Here is a 17,265-nt window from a genome sequence, read left to right on the forward strand (position 1 = left end):
CTTGCCTGCTTGCTCGCTTCTGCCTCGTTTTCTTTCCTTCGCTTTGCCCTTGCTTTTTGCTTATTAGTTAGTTCAGCTAGGCAGTCCAACTTTTTCCCTGGACTGTTTTCTTTTCCACCCCGTCCCCTCCCTCTCCTGGATACCATCTGAACCTGTTCTGGACGGGGACCTGGGAACCCCAAGAAACACCAGGAGTCTACACTCTGTCACCTGCAGCAGTCATCCCCAGCGCCAGAGACTGATAACTGAGCGACCACTCGCCAGAGAGACTGAACTTGTCATCCCTTCAGAACAGTGAAAGAGTTTTTTTTGTCAGCTGGTGTTGTTTTTTTCCCTGTGCTGGGGAGTGTTTTGCTTGTTAAATAAACAGGGTTTTTTTTTTTTCTCACTCTTCTCTGAGGAAATTCTTCCCGAACCCCGGGGGGGGAGTCTTGGGGTTTGCTGTCTGGGGGCTCCTTCTGGAGGTTTTCCCCCAAATTTGCCCTAAACCAGGACAAGCAGCAGTGTCTCGATGAGTGGCTGCAGTACCGCGCTGTGCCCACAAGGCGGCAGCACTGCCAGGGCGTTATTTCCATAAAACCCTCTTGCCCGGTGCGCGGGTACCGCGTGTGCTGTGCCCTAACGTCAGCAGCAGAATTCTTTATCGTGAGGGGAAATGAGGCATACAAAACAAGGTCGAGGGTTTTGGTCAATGAAAGGTTTTAAAAACAGTCATTATTGTGAGAAAAAAATTGAAATATTTACTGTATTTTTTTTATTATCGTATGCACAGATGTTTAAGGATGTACATTGTCTATTAACCAAAGAGCAATCAACCCAACTGGGTTATGTTGTGTTTAACAGCATTAATGGAAAAGCATAAATGAAAAATGGTGTGCTTCCTTATAATATATCATGTATTTGCTTTGAAAACGTCTACAAATGGTGTCGAACTTTATAGAGTTAAGTATACATAGAAGATGAGAGGTTTTCACAGCTTGAGCTAGCAGGGTTCAGGACAGAGTTCACTATCAGTTCAAACACAGGAAAATCTACTGATGGACAAACTATCACAGCAGGCAGAGTAAAATTTAGGCAAACACTTTTTGTGCAGATACAAACTTGTCAAAGTGAGCTTAGGAAGCGTTTCAGGAATTTTGGTTTAATATATAGGCCTGTTGCTGTTAAGAATGTGAGTTCTACCAGTACTTTTTAGAGCAGTCATGCAAACACCTCCAATATTCGGAAAAATTTTCAACAGGTAAAAACTGCTGAATCAAAAAGAACTAATTTAATCTACCTGAAGCATACCTTAGGACTTATGGAGCCTCTGAAAGTAAGTGGTCTTTGTTAATTTTTTTCTTTTTTAAATAAAGTACAGATCATTTTGCCCTTACTTTTATGAAGTGCAGTTTATTAAATTCCATAGGCTATCTCAAGTCAGAAGGGGTAGATGAAGTAAAAACAGAATATAATTGCAGAACACAACAGTGCCAGCCAGCACAGTACATTGATTTTTACCACCGATGGGAAATTCACATTTGTGTCTGTGCTGTGGAGAGCAGGGTTCCTAATAATTGATTAATAACTGATTATGTAACAAACCCTGAATAACTGATTATGTAACAAACCCTGAACAGAAACTCCTGCTCAGATTCCACAGACTCTTTCTACAACTGCTGATTGGCCTCACTGAATCTGAAAACTTGCAGTCCTTTACAAAGGCTGCAAAAAGCAGTAACTGTGCTGGCCATATTTTCATTTTCACCAGGCTGCTTTAAGAGGCTGTACCACACAGCTCCTAAAGGTTTATTAGAGTTCTCTTGAAGCTACCAGATATTTATGACAATATTTAGCTACTCTGTTAGAAACTCTCACCTCAAAAGTGCCTGTAAGATAAAAGATGTTGCATCTTTGCTTGTTTACAGTTATGGGTATAGCTCAGTTATTTTGCTTAAAGCTGATTTTAATTGTCAGCAAATGTAATTTTCAATGAATGAATCCAGGGATAAAAGCAAGAGAGCTAGCTGTGATAGTGGAGTTGCTGCTGAACTGAACTCCCTGAGAAAGAATTCTGAAAAGACAAGAGCAGTGGTTTCCTAGAGTGTCCATAATCATGGAAAAATCAAGTGTTTTGTATTTGAAAAAAAATGTAGATTTGAGAAATAATTTATATCTCCCAAAGATGCGAATAGTATTTTTAGTCATGGTATAGTCATGGCTCATTCTGAGGTGAAAATAGAAGTAAAATGTAGTGTTTGGTTTTAGCAAAAGATTAAAGTCGCTTCACTTGTTTGTAATACTGCTACTCGTATTTTGGGGATGATGTTGCAAGTAAAAGTGGAGCAGTATTATGCACCTAATTAGTGATACAGCTGCTATTGCAGGTTTGGAATGAGATTTGGGAAGATGACAGCTGTAATCGAGGATGATCCAACATCCACAAGAGGATGTCTGAGCACGAGGACCCAGGAGTGCTACCCCGTTAAGCCTCACATCAGTGAATTCCTTGGCACAGCTCACAGAACATCCATGGAACTTGTGGATGACACAGCAGGTATTTCTGAACCACAATTTGTATGTGCTTGGAGTTGAAAGTACGTTGCACTTGGCCTATAGAAGCCCTGTAATTATAATGTAATTATAATGTAATTATATGTTTTCTAAGCTTCTCATATGTAAAAAGCATTGCTGAAATTTGAGCAGACCCTCTCTCCCCAGCTCACCACAGCTCCCCAGCTGCTCCTGAGCGTTTTTCCTGCAAACAGGGAAAGGCCAAGGCTTCATCACAGACTCCTGGAACATTTCCAGAGTTCCCAGGACAGCCGTGAACCGTCCCTGGTGGCCACCTGGTGAGGAGGGGTCTCAGCTTAATACAAATGCAATGCTTCAAACTCACCTACAGAAATGGATGCTTGGAGTTGCACCAAAAACACCCCAACCATACAAATACATCAATTAAAAACATCTGAAGTCAAAAAAATTCCACCAAAATGAGACCACTCCAATTATCCATAACCAAACTCTCGAATATTATAAAGCCCCCTGTCCAATCCCCTTAAAAAAACCTCCAAAATATATGCAGAAAAATAATCAAACCCCAGAAGTAAAAAAAACCTGTCTCTAGCCAAATAAAAACCAGAGAAACGTGTGTTCTAAACTGTATAAATTCATTAACCTAACACACCAAATCCACAAAAATACAAAACCTTAGTCAGCACTAGTACACAGCACACACTAAACCCACCACAAGACATAAAAACAAAACTGACTCCTGTTACTAACATTAAAAAGCACAGTAGTTAACTGTAATAAAACCTAAAAAGAAAGTAACTAGAAAAAGATTTTAAATTTCATTATAACTAACCCAAAAACTCATAAATTCTAAACACAAACTTCCCCCAAAACAACTATTTCAAGAACCCAAAAAACTCATTTAACATATCTACTATAAAACAAAAAAAATTAAACACCTTATCTAAATTGTAAAAAAAAAAATCTATAATAAAACTTCTTTAAAAAAACACATCAAATACCAAATACCACCTCAACAATACCAAACTCAAAATACTCCATAAACTAAAAAAACAAAACTATTCAACAAAACCCTTCAACAACCCCATTTCAACTATAAACGAATCTATAAAAAATAAAATATGACTATTAACTATCATACCTTAAATAACTCCACCATTAAACATTACTGTACCAAATATATTAAAACTCCAATACAAACTAAAATCCAAAACAACAAAATGACTCACTAATATTGACATGACCAGAACATTCTTCTCTATTCCTCTAACAACCCAATACAAATCTCAATTTACCTTCACCTAAAAAACATACAATACACCTAAAAAACAATTACCCCAAAATAAAAAGACAGTCCTACTGTCTACCATAGATTAATCCAAATTACACTTTAAAAAGCCTCCAAAACAGCTATAATGCATCAACATTATAGAAAAAATAGAGCAAAATAATTTTTTAAAATCACCCAAATTCTCCTAAAAACCAATTTTACCATAAATAAACAAAATCAAAAAACCTAGTGAAAAAAATCCAATTCCTAAAACTATGCTAAGAAAACAAACAGCATCAAATTCCCACCAATATCATCCAAAAAGTCAGAATAGCTCCACCAGCCATCAAAAAAACTTTACAAACTATTAAAAAATCCAAACTACCTCAAAAACAAGAAACACTAAAACACAGCTCCTCCTACCATCCCATCTACCAATATTAAAATAAATATTCCAAACAAAAATGCCCTCTACCCACCAGGCCACCAATGCCACACAAAACAAATCACTCTCATCATACAGCACTCCCATACCAAAAATCTAAATCACCCTACAATCATAAAAATAATTACAAACTAATTCCAAAATAAAAACTTTAATCCCACTTAAAAAAAAAAAACAAAAAAAACCAACTACAAACTAAACCAAGTACACCATACAACCCATTACCAGCAATAAAAAAGACACACTGCTCTTTTCACTAATAATTCTTATCACATTATAAAAATGAAACAACAAATCACAAGAACTACTACAAAAAATAAACTGACTTACTTAATTCAAAACCATGCAACTGACCCTAAACATCCCCCAAAAAATCCCCAAAACTCTATCTCTACACTAACTCATAAATAGTAACCAATACTCTGTAAAATAACTTTAACAACCCAAAATAATTAACAGCATGAAAACAATTTAAAGTACTAAAAAATAAAAAAATCGTTACTGGGAAAAAAAAAATACTGAAAAAATCCACCATATAAATATCCAAGTTCCCAAAAATAAAACTAATAAAAAACCCCAAAACAGCAAACAAATCAATCAAACTACAAAAATAAAAATAGCACAAATAAATTAACAACACCAAAAAAATACATATTCCTAATTCAATAAACCCATTGTGCCTCAAACCATCAAAACAAAAATACCACCTATAAATAAACACAAAACCAAAAGATAAATTTAACCATAAACAATATCTCCCAAATTACCCATCACTATAAAACATACACTACAATCAAACCAAATAAATAAAACCCCTATGATATAATAACAACCTAATATAAATAACATATAATAACAATCCATATAATATAATAATACTCCAATTATAAATGTTAAAACCCCTAATAAATTAGCTACATGACACTACCTCAAAATCACCAAAACAAACACTGCATACTCACAATAAAAGCAATCACAAAATAATTAAAAATCTATCCTATGCCTCCTGCTACAGCCCATAATACTATCATAAATCTTAAAAAACATTTCCTTAACATATCCTTGTTGTTTTTAAACAATCCCCCACCAAAAAAAAACAACAACAAAACTCAATTGAAAAAAACCTTATCAACACCTGAACTAAAAAACATAGCATTAAATAAATAGACCATAGCCCTTGTCATACACCATCTACAAACAAAATAAAACCATACAATATATTATTAAAAAAATCTTAAAAGCACTAAATTTAAAAAAAAATTCCAAAAATTAAAAACTGCATCTAACAAAAGCCATCCAATAAATTCACAACCAAAACTCCACCAGCAGAGCTGGCCCAACCCAAAATCCCCATCATACGTATCAAAAGTCTATTTTAAAAACTCACATTAATTCTATCTAAAATACAAAGCCATCCATAAAGTTCCCTTCACTCAAAACCAAAATTGCACATAGTAAATAATACCAACAAATAAAACAACACACTATATACCACCAAAAAACGTCATATTGAATAAAAACCAAATATCAACACCACTATTTATTAAATAGCACAGCCACTATCTATATTTAACTGGAACTATATGTAAATGTGTATATATATATATAATTAGATTAATTTGAGTATACACCTGATGATAAAAAATAAATAATAAAATGTCTTAGAATTATATTATAACAGGATATCCTCTGTCATCCTCCCCCAAATTCTCTCTCAACTCTATTGTCTAACACACAAAAAAAAAAGTCTCACCCTCAATTTAATCCCCTACAATAGCAGAAAAGAAGGGGTTTTCCTCAAATTAAATCTCTCAAATGATGGGGAGAGGGGGATTTTTACCCCAGTTCAAACCCTTACAAAGCAGGAACAGCAGGGCTTGTCATGAGCCATTTGAAACTTTAGCTCCAATGCTTTTTTTTCCAAAGTTTGACTCATCCTTGGTTCTGAAAGCCTGTGCTGGTTTCCTCCAGGAACAGCTCCTGCAGACACTGGGAAAGGCTCGTGCCTGTATAGTTCATGGCTTTGGTGAGATCCTGTCTCCCAGGAACTGCTCACTCTATTTTAAATAGTTTTCTGTAGGGACACATATTGAGAAAGTAAGAAAATTACAGCCTGAAAAATATTCCAGGCTGGAGTTTCTCAGCTCTGTTCCCAGCCTGATGAGCTGGCCCAGCTCAAGGCCAGGGAGAATTTCTCCCAGGGTGATAATTTGGTCAAAATAAAAAGGAATTAATAACAAAGATAGAACCCCTGTTGTGGTGTGTGCCCAGGTGTCTTCTCTCTGAACCAATCATCCTTTTTCTACTCTTGGAGTTGCAGTCATGCTATAAAACCAAATGTGTTTCTGAATAAACTTGGCTCTTTCTTTCTATCATGAAAGACGACCATATAGCTGTGCATCTTATTTCTGCCGCACTTAAAGGGTTAAAACCCCTTCCCATGGCTGCAGTTTTCAACCCTGAGATCCTGGTGTCTTAAGTGCAGAGGGTGAGAAATACCTGCAAGGTTTTCTTCAACACTGTAAGCAAAACTAAGTTCAGAACGGCTCTGAGAGAGTGATGAATTAAAAGTGAGATGTTTAATTTAGTCTGGGCTTCAGTTCATATTGTTCTTAGCCCATTATTTATAAGAGGTTTTATACGTTACTGTAAGCACTCAGTGGCTGATGTCATAATTTTCCTGCTAAGCCATCCTTTGAGCTAATAAAAAATCTTCTATGTACTGTTCCTGTTCCTCATATTTATCTAAACTTATCTTTATTCTTTGTTTCTCTTGTCATTGCTTTTCTGACCCTTATTTTTTTCTTCTTTTGGAGTATGGTCAAGCAAAATATATAAATTTTATTAGTTCCCAACAGAAAGAGGTTGAAGTAAAACAGTTGAGTAATATTTATAGGTGCAAAGACTACTTCAAAATTACAAAATATTAGACTAATCTGCTTTGCGTGAAGGACTAATTAATTAATCCAACCCTAACGTATGCTTTTGTATTTTTATTTCTTAGAGGGTAAAACATGCAGCAAGGGGTTTTTAAACTTGAGAACCCCATTTCTGGGGTGCCGTGTAGAACATGGGAGGATGAGCTTGGTGCAGAGGAGACTTTTCCTTTCCTTTCCCAGGCGGGGGAGCACCAGGTCTGGATATTCTGGTTTCTAAGTGCCTCCAGAACACCCTGACCTCAGTGAATATTTTGTCCTAAACGGTGAGAAAACAGAGCTGATAGCATTGGATTCTCTCTAGCTCTTTGCTGTTCGTGTTTTCAGGCATATTCTAAGCTGGCTGCACCGTAACTGTAATTTATTGTGGTTAATAAACGAGTGAAAAAGCAGAAAGCCAGCAGAAACTGCTCCTAGAAGTTAGTATTAACTCGACTAGACTGAAATCACCCTTATATTTTATTTTTGGAACTTCATTAAATAAGGGTGTTTGTGCCCATGCTCAGTTGCAACAATTGTCTTATGATCTGTTTCACTTGCATTTCTTTCTTTCTACAAGTTCTTGACACCTACAAATTAATAAAGAGAGCAGTCATGCCCATAATTAAAACACTGTCTAAATCCTTAACAGGATTGAAAAAAATCACCCCTCTAGCAGCATCCCATTTTTGCCTCAAGACCTATGGCTTTCTGGTTTTCTTTGGGGTTTTAAATGCATTTTTCTCTTTTTAAATCTTTATTTTGTTGATTATTTATGACCTTCATGATCAGATACTGCATTTTATGTTCTTAAGTAATTATGTCAGTGTATTTACATAGATAAAAAAAAAATCTGGCCTGTAATTGTCAATGTCACTATCTTAGTGAGCAGTTTGATGAATTATTTTTTTTTCCTCATCAGACTCTAATTTGCGTATAAGGTACTACATAAACATTGATATGATTTTGATATGTTATCACTTATGAAAGGTTCTCCTCCCACGAAAAAAAAAAATAACAACAGCAAAAAAAAAAAAAAAAAAAAAAAAAAAAAAAAAAAAAAAGAAAAAGAAAAAGAAAAAGTCTTGTGGCAAGATAAGGTATCCACTGTCACAGGAAAGCATTATTGCTTGTCAGTCACTGCATTGTTTCTCAACATCCTTTCTGGGTTTGAACATCTGTATGTCCAACAAACACCAAGAACTTTCATTATTCCACAGCTGTTTTGAACAGAAAAAAGTCTTTTAGTGCCATTGCAAGTGCAATAATCCTATTTGCATTGGTGTGCATAGCTCACGTGGCGTTTCATTTGTTTTCTGTCCAAAATAACATTCCTCTTGCAAAGTTTAGCTTTGGATATGGAGAAATACAAGGGTTTCAAATGCCATTCACAGGCTTCAAGCTAACATCTGCCCCAGAGCTCTTGAGGATTTGGAAATGGAGCTTAGCTTTGAGTGCTTGAGTTATGGTTGTTGTTGCTGAAGTGGAGGGTTTAGCTCACTCAATCCTTAGTGCATCTGCCAAAAAACTGTTATGACATCTTCTAATTTTTATTTCATTACAGCAGGGAAAAAAACTACCTGAGTTATGAGCCTATGATACGTTTTAATTTGGAAATATCAGTTAGCCACTTTCTGAAAAGACTGGGAAATTCTACTGGGTAAAGTTTAATTTGAATAGGTGCATTCAGAAGGAGTCCCTTCTAGCCTCTGAAAGGCTCCAGTTAAGGCCTAGCAGACATGGCACAAAAGATGTGGTATAAATTCAGAAGAAGAAAGTAACAACAGCGTGCAAAAATCTCAGATGGCACCAACGGGTTTGTCCCCTCTGCACTCAGTGATGTGAAATCAGTCTGCAGTGGCACGAGTTCCCATGTGTTTATGTAATTGTGGGAATAAAGTCTAGTGAAGCTCCTGAAAACAAAATCTTACCTTTTGTTATACATTTTTTGTGTCAATAAATTCAGACAGAACTAGAGCAGAAGCAGTTCTGGTATAAATATTAGCATTGCATATTGCTATTGAATATGTGAAATATAGGAGTGGGAATATTCCTATGATGTTTGTAGGTGTGAGTAATTTTTTTTTTTTTTAAACCGGTTTTGACTGTTACATGTGCTTGCATGTGAACATGAGTTTGTGTAAATCAAACCTCAGGTGCATAAAGACAACACCCAAGCTGCAAAGGGATGTTCCCTCCTATCTTGAAAAAAAATCCTGAAAGTTAAAATTCAAATCTTTTAATTATTGTGCCAGGAAGAAGAAAGAAACTGAAGAGCAAACGATCTCCAGCCTCCTTCTTTCATCCCAAACTTTGTGTGAAAACCTGAAGTTGTTTCTCACAGTGTTGCCAAGTTACCCTACTTCAAAGGGATGCCCAGGATTTATAGTACTGGTTCTCTGGAAACCCAGGCCCAGTCTCTTTGTTTTAATGCTGCTTTCATTCTGTTACTGAAGACCTTCTCTATTTATACAGTACATATTAGATAAAGAATCTATATGCTTATTTTAGATATACCTCCCATTCTGTTACAACTTGATTATTTTGGAAAAGTACTGCTAGAGCAGAGCCTCAAAAGCAGTCAGTGTCTTACTCATCTTCTTCAGAGCTGTTGTCAGAAACTGCATTTAGTCTAAATATCCATGCTCAGCCCACCATTCCGGAGCTGTCCATAACAGGACATGTTTTTCCAGTCCCTTATTTTAAAGGGGAATGTTTTGTGTTGAGTCCCTTGCATGCAGCTCACAGCGCTGTGACCTGAAGCAAATGTTTGTCTCCTGTTTCGGAAGAGGGGCTGGCTCGTGGGGGAAAGCTAACCCCAGCAAGGAGACAAAAGTGACTGCAACCTATTTTTATCTTTGTCCTACTGTAAGGCTTTAGATCTATCTAAATAGGGCCTGCACAGATTCTGACATAGATACCTTCATTACTGACAATGGGGGTATTGGAACTTTCATCCCCTGGTCCAAAACTAAATCTGCTGATTTTCACAGAACTGAGTAAATCAGCTGAATTCAACAGCTCCTGGAAAATCGGGTAGAGCATCTTTTTGTGCATAACTGCAGGAAACATTTTTAGGAATTGCTGCCTTTGCCTTTCTGCAGTATTGCACCCGGGGTGTCTCTGGGAGATGCAGACCTCGCTGCTGGCAGAAATGCTGCTGTGACTGCTCAGCAGCAAACCGAGGGGACAAAAGGTCCTGCCATCAGTAACAACAGCCCTGGCTCTGCAGGGGCTGGAGCTGAGCGGGGTTTTGTCCTTGGCTGCAGTTTCAGCCATCCCTCGGTGCCTTCAGGCACTCAGCGTTTGAAACAGTGACCTGCAGGTTGGGTTTGGCATGGAAATCCAAGGCTTTCCATGGCCCTGCTGCCAGGCAGGACCAGAGCAGCTTCCAGCTCTCCTGGCCACTCTGAGCAGCTCTGCAGCTCTCTGCCTGTGCTGGCCAGGGGATGTCTGCATGCATCCCCAGCCCTCTCTCGGGAAATGGCCCAGCTAATTTTAGAAGCAAAAACAGTCAAAAGAGGCCCATTTCAACTGCAGCCAGAGCACCTCCCCTCTAATCAGCACTGAAATCTGATTGATGCTAAAGCCTTTCCTTAGCAGAATGTTTATTGCTCTTGAAGGAGGTGGGGAGAAAAACAACACAAGAGATCTTTTACGAGGCAGACATAAGTGAACAGAAGCTTCTTTAAATATGAACTTGTGGGAACGGGCAGACTGATGCAATATATCACGGGGACAGAAGGGCCAGACGACAGCTTTCCAAATACATGGCATAAAATCAGATGGGGAGAGGAGAAACTATCCTACTTTTTGCCTGACACGACCTGAGGAAAATTACTGGCTGTTGTGCAGCTCTTGCATGGTCGTCTCAGGCATATCATGTTCTGTGGTGATTAAAATACAACTTCTGGTGACAGCAGGAACCCAAATGCCCTTCTGAATTGTGTGCAAAGTGCGACAGTTGTTCCTTCAACCCGGGTCGTGTTTCAGAATATGCTTCAGCAACTGCTTTTTATTGCATTTGATTCCTGTATGGTTGTACCGAATGAAAAAACACGGGAAGTGCAAAATCTTGTGGCAATATTCTGTTTCTAAGGGGAAAGGTCACCTGTTGTCAGGGTCTGTGGGTGCTGTATGGATTCACACCGTGCCAGCAAGGTAGGGAAGACAAAATTGAAAGTATGCACATTTTTTTAAAGCTTTCATCTAAACTCTGCAGCACAAATTGAATTTTATTCAGTAAACAGCTGCTGGGGAAAACATTTTGCTCCAGGAGTAGAACTAGTTCTATTTTCATTGTTTTCCTAGCAGGACTACCAATGAAGGCTCTTCTCTTCCTCACTGACTACAGGAGCCTGGGGCATGAAGAAAATCCTAAAGACAGAGAGTCTCATCCATTTTCTGGTGTCTGCTCCTCAATAGACCTTTGCCATGTTCCTTTCCACAGAGGGTGGGGTGTTTTGAGTATTTTGTTTTATTTGAGTCTTACATAACTATTACTAGACTTGAAAATGTTACTCAGCTGCAGGCATGAGAAACAGACTTTAACCTGAATAGAGTAGGCCTGGCTTTAAACACTCACATTTTGGGCTGCCTTTTATAGCTCAAGCTAAAAGGTGCTCCATTATTTGGACCTGTATGTACATTTATCCTCTGATTTCTATATGTGAAAGAACCAATCCCCTCTTATTTTTGGTAGGATGGTACTTCCTGGTCTTCCTTGTAACTTCAAAGTAAGAGCAGCTTTTCTCTGTACGAAATACCTGCCACAAACCTAGTGCCACTCTAGAACATTTTGTTACAGCTGATTGTGCCTCAAATGTCCTCTTTGGGAAGGCTTTTTTTCTCTCTTTAGCCTGGGCCAAAATGAACACTGGTGAGCGATTTCTTGGGTGATTTAAGTTCTCAGAGCACAGCTGATAAGAGCAGCAGCAGCCATGTAATGTACAACTTGTTACAACTCCCTGCTCCAGCGGGTTTTACCAAGCTTTTGTCACAAATTTTAGTGGGAGCTGATGAGCCTGTGCAGAGGGCTCTCGACACATCCAACCAGGAACATTTTTTGAGGACTGTAGGATCCTTTTTGACGATACATGTAAAGACCTAATGTGAGGCACGGAAGCGGGAGCCCTCAGGCAAGGAAACTGCTCCATTGTTTGTGCTTTTAAAATTACTTTAGGGCTCAAGTCACTTCTGAGCCAAAAACAATCAGATATTAGACCTCAGCGAACTTGTGGATGTCAGAACTATTTTGAGAAATTGGAATACTTCATCGTAACCACATATTTGGCCACGATACGATGTGTGGCCCCAATTCAAAGAAATTGTAAATACTGCCGTTTATCCAAATTATTGTTCCCTTGCTATGTCTAAATTTCAAAGAAAAACAGTTTCTTAATGGTTTGTATGCTGCTATAAATAATATTTCTCTTTATTGCATACTGAGAAAAGAATAGCATTCCATGAGTCATACTTATTGTGGGGTCTGTAGACAAAGCTCTCAAGGCTTTATGAGCTTCCACAAAGTGCAAAAGCCTTAGGGCTCAATAGTCCTGCTTCTTCCAGCCATAAATTAAAGACAGATTCTTAAAATACTTCGACATGAGTAGCTGAAATTGCTTTAAGAAACACCTTGGTACTAAGTTGCTCTCAGATTCAAACAGAGGAAAGCAATTCCTCCTCCTTATGGGCAAGGTGAAGGAAAATCTTTGTCCAGATATTTCTTGGGTGTGATTGGCGTTGTTATGCAATAAGGTGGAGGTAATGTGTTCACTGAATGCTGAAATGCATAACTGCCAGGATAGGTTTGGGAGCTTTTAATCATTTACCTGAAATTAAACCTACATAAGAGAAGTGACACTTGGCCATAGTTTGTTGCAAGTGACACAAATCCCACTCTGTTACAACTCTAGTCCTGTTGAAGTCCATGGTAGCAGAGAGAAAAATTTGACCCTCCTTATAATAACTGACAACTTTGAGCCAAATTGCCAGATAAGCTGTGTCAATACTATTTTGATCATTTTGATATTTCTCTTGCATGAGAATTGCTGTATGTGGAAACTCCAATGGGACTGTATCTTTTGTAAAATGACAAACCCAAAACAGTAATTTCGAGGTGTGCAGCTCCTTGCCTACAGAATTACCTTCTACAAATTGAGTGGCCTGAGGCAGCAGAGCTGCAGTTTTATGCTGTCCTGTTTAAATGTCAAGATGTGAAGTTCAGTGGATGCATCTTGATGTCTTACCAGGCCTGGCTTAGCTGGAAGGTTGGTGGCAGTACTGTCCATTTTGTCTGAACAAGAGCTGAAATAATAAGCCAGCCTCTGTGACTGAGCACAGCTTTATCTTCAGTGCCCATCTGATAGGAGAGAGAAGCAATCAGAGCCACAGGAAGATCACTGGGAAGCGACTGAATAAAGCTCTTTGGAGAACTTTCCTGATACTCACCCAGAAATCTCTCTCCGTTTTACAATGGCTCTGAGGGAAGCATGTGATACACTGAAAGGCACTGAATAATCTTCTGACTGACCAGATCTATTCCATAACATTGTCAAAGAGCCCAGTAAACAAATATGGGAATCATTTCCATTTGTGTGCAAAAGCAAATATAACTGACCTTTTAATGCACTTCTGCAGACAGTCACGTCTGTGAACTTTGCATCCGTAGAGATTGCATTCAGATTGCCTCAAAAGCTATGCCTCGACTTAGAAGATGAAATGGGATTCTGAAGTTTAACTTTTTTCACCCGTTTGTGAGCAAGGTTCTCTTGAAAAGCCTTGGTTTGTTGATTTATCCCCAGCTTTGGAAGAGAAGTTTCTTGTCCCCAGTATGTTTCCAATTTCTACTGTGCTAAAATGTAACGGTCTCTCATTCCTTTCAATGTGGAGATTAGAGAAAATGATGCTAAATTACTGAAGATTATAATTTGAATCTTTCTTTCATTAGACTTTTACAGGTGAAAGTACTATAAAACTAGTAATTGGTCCTATATGATACACTCAGTAAGGAAATGCAAGATTTAATATTTCTAGGTGAGAGCACTGAGATGAGGGATTGTGCTGCCAATGTTTCAGATTAACCTCAGTAGAAGACAAATACACATATTAACATGCCTTGAGTAACCAACACATAAAATGAAAATAAGGAATTTTTTTTTAATTTACCTATTAAATTCTTGTGAATATTATTCAAATATAAAATACTTACAGTGGTGAGACATATTGGAATCTTCAACTGTCAAACCTAAATCTAGTAAATGTTAAATGATCAACAATTTGTCAATATAATCTCCTAAATAAGTCTGAAGGATTAGTGATGATCTCTTCGTTAAAGTTGCTTCTTCTACATTGGAGGACATTTATCAATTAACTGGTTTATTAGAGATTATTGGATTGTGGTTATTTTAAGGACTGCTGAGACCATCTGCTGTGCTGACTTAGAAGAGCTTTAGCACTTTGGAAATTATGACTTCAAAAGTGAATGCTGTGGCTTCTCCTAAAGATTAATAACTTTATATAAAAAACCCTGTCTATATTTCTGGGGGACAAAACAGGGACTGTTTGCTTTTCACTGAAACTAACATATATGTCATGGGTTTGTACAAAATGCAGGTTTTTATTTTTCTTGGTTGAAAAATGTACCAGCTGATGATAAAGAAGGTCGAGGAAAAAAAACACCTCTATAGTTTTCATATTTCATATTATTTACATGAAAACCGGTGTGAAAGTTATTCCTGTAGCAGAGCAGAAGGGACTTAATTACAAAATCTTTTCTCAGAACATTGTTTCTGAGTGAAATTTGTATGATGAGGTCGAATAGAGCTTTCAGTTGGTTGAGGTATTTTTGTTTCTTGCCTGGAGGAGAGCAGAGGGAGGAGGAGATGCAAGAGAGAACTAAGAGAAGAATTTGTCAGTATATTTAAAGAGCTCAGTCATAGAAATCAAGTGCATCTTGTCCTGGTCTTTCAGTTTGAAGATGAGGATAAAATATGGAATCACTGGGGTCAGAACAGAGCAAGGGCAAGGGAAGCCAAACGCATTGTCAGCAACTACATTTCCAAATACAGAATAGTTTAATTGTCTGTCCTTGTTAGGCCTGCTTTCTAGATTTAAAAATAGCCAAGATTACTCTTTAATCAACACTTGCAAATGATGATCTGGCAGTGACCTGTGCTGAGCATCCCTGCAGGTCTGTGCTGTTTGGGTGGTCACAGATTTATGAGTTTTTCCTGAATGCCTCCTGGACAGCTGGGAGGAAGGCCACTGCTCTCTAAGGCACATAAATAAATGCCAGCTGTAGTAGTGACAAAACTGAAACTTGCATCGTGCCCTTTACCTGCTCTCTCCTCATGTCTAAAATACAGGGAAATACCACAATATACTGACCTTGTTGTATTAAGATATTTGAAATCGGTGTTTACCAAACTCTGAGATTTAGACCATGCTGGTCTAGAGGGTGCTGTCCTTCACTGCTTTTGGGGGGAAAACTGCTCACTGATTCACAAGGTATTTTTAAGGGTCGCTAGTGGATCCAAAAGAATTTTGCCTACCCTTTAGATTAATGTATTCACATATGTGATAATGTTTCAGAGCTCCTCCTATTTATACTCCCCTTAATCTTTTTGTTAGGTAATTAAATGAATTGTTTCTCTACGTGTTTAAAAATAAAGAAATAATTTCTTGCTTACAGGCATTAGTGTAATTTGGCTTAATCAATTTAATTGAATGTCTATCTGTATCATTCTACTAGTTTTGATGCCTTCAGTTTTAGCTTTCATCTTTTCCAGATTCTGCACTGCATTGGGGTGTGACTCTGCACTTCATACAAAGTGTTACAAGTTCTCCTCACAGCTCAGGCACACAAAACAATCCTTTGCCAGCCCCACAACCAAGGACACCGCTGCAGCTTCAGCCCCAAAAAGTGCAAACAACAGGGAATTGAGGAGAGAATCTGGGAGGATGGGACTGCAGAACCTGGAGCTGGGATTGGACAATGAACCCCAAGATGGAAATGCACCAAAACTTATAAAAGTGTGAGAACTTGGGACTCTAAGTCCACCTTGGGTGTAGCCATAGCCCAAGGTGAGTCCTTTGAAGGCCTTTTAATAAATCCCTGCTTTATTCCTTTAACTCTGCCCAGCCTCTGTTCCAGGGAGCCTCTCAAGGCATCAGTTTCAGTGGAAAAAACTTCATTAGAACTTGTAACTGAACTGAAAATCTGCTGATTAAAAGCAGCTGATGACCCATAAAGAATAGATATGACATTATACATGTTTACAATGTCCTCTGAAATGGAATAAGAAATGAAATGAGAAAATGTCTGGAGGGAGGAAAATATTGCATTATCTCTACATATTGTATTGTCATCTTCACAAATGACTCTGAAGGAAGAATGACTCATTTTGGAACAGAGAATGTAATGAAATACCCATCAAAGGTCTGAAACTGGATGGTTACAGTGACTGCTATAAATAGGTTTCCATAAGCTAAATAAGGGTTTTGGTGAAATGTCCAGGTGCTGATTTGGGCAAGTCATTAAATGTGTTGGGAGATGGGGTTGCCAGAGTTTGAGCTACTGGAATGCTTAAGAATTCTTAAGTCACAACAAGTATTACAATGTGGTCCTTATTTTGGCTACCAGTGCCCCTCCTGCATCTCTTCTTTCTCATGTGCTCTTGTTTGTAACTTCTCCTTACGCATTGCAGAGCAGCAGAAATGTCTGCACCTATTGTACCTTTGTGCTTGATTAAAGCAAATTATACAGAGGGGCAGCCAGAAGAGTGCCTTCATAATCTGGTAAAATATTTCTCAGGAAGAGAGAAACTAAAACCTGTGAAATGACTCTGTTTCTAAAAAAAAAAAAAAAAAAAAAAAAAAATAACAACTTACTAGACTCGAATGGTTCTTCTCAAAGATGAGCCAGTCATGGAGCTCATCCATCATTTCCATCATCATCATGGCAACAGGAGTTGTGGAAAGAAATGCTCAATTGCAGGTTTTCTGATCTTGCCCTGTGGCTTTGTGCCAGTAACCCAGGGTTACTGTTAGGTAAGGTTTTGCTTCAGCTCTGGTCTTTCTAACTCTGACATGCAGTCAGAGGGACACTTGTAAACACGGGT

At 38.1% G+C, this 17,265-nt stretch overlaps 1 long non-coding RNA gene across 1 annotated transcript; it reads left to right on the top strand.

Annotated features, from left to right (window-relative positions):
• The first annotated feature begins 991 nt into the window (after nt 1–991).
• On the top strand, nt 992–17,012 carry LOC148222870 (uncharacterized). The gene is made up of 3 exons (XR_015805271.1): nt 992–1,315; nt 2,367–2,536; nt 15,934–17,012. It is a non-coding gene; the product is annotated as an uncharacterized LOC148222870 (long non-coding RNA).
• The last annotated feature ends 253 nt before the right edge of the window (nt 17,013–17,265 follow it).

Source organism: Sturnus vulgaris, chromosome 9 (assembly GCF_052056855.1).
Source record: "Sturnus vulgaris isolate bStuVul1 chromosome 9, bStuVul1.hap1, whole genome shotgun sequence".
NCBI classification, from domain to species: domain Eukaryota; kingdom Metazoa; phylum Chordata; class Aves; order Passeriformes; family Sturnidae; genus Sturnus; species Sturnus vulgaris.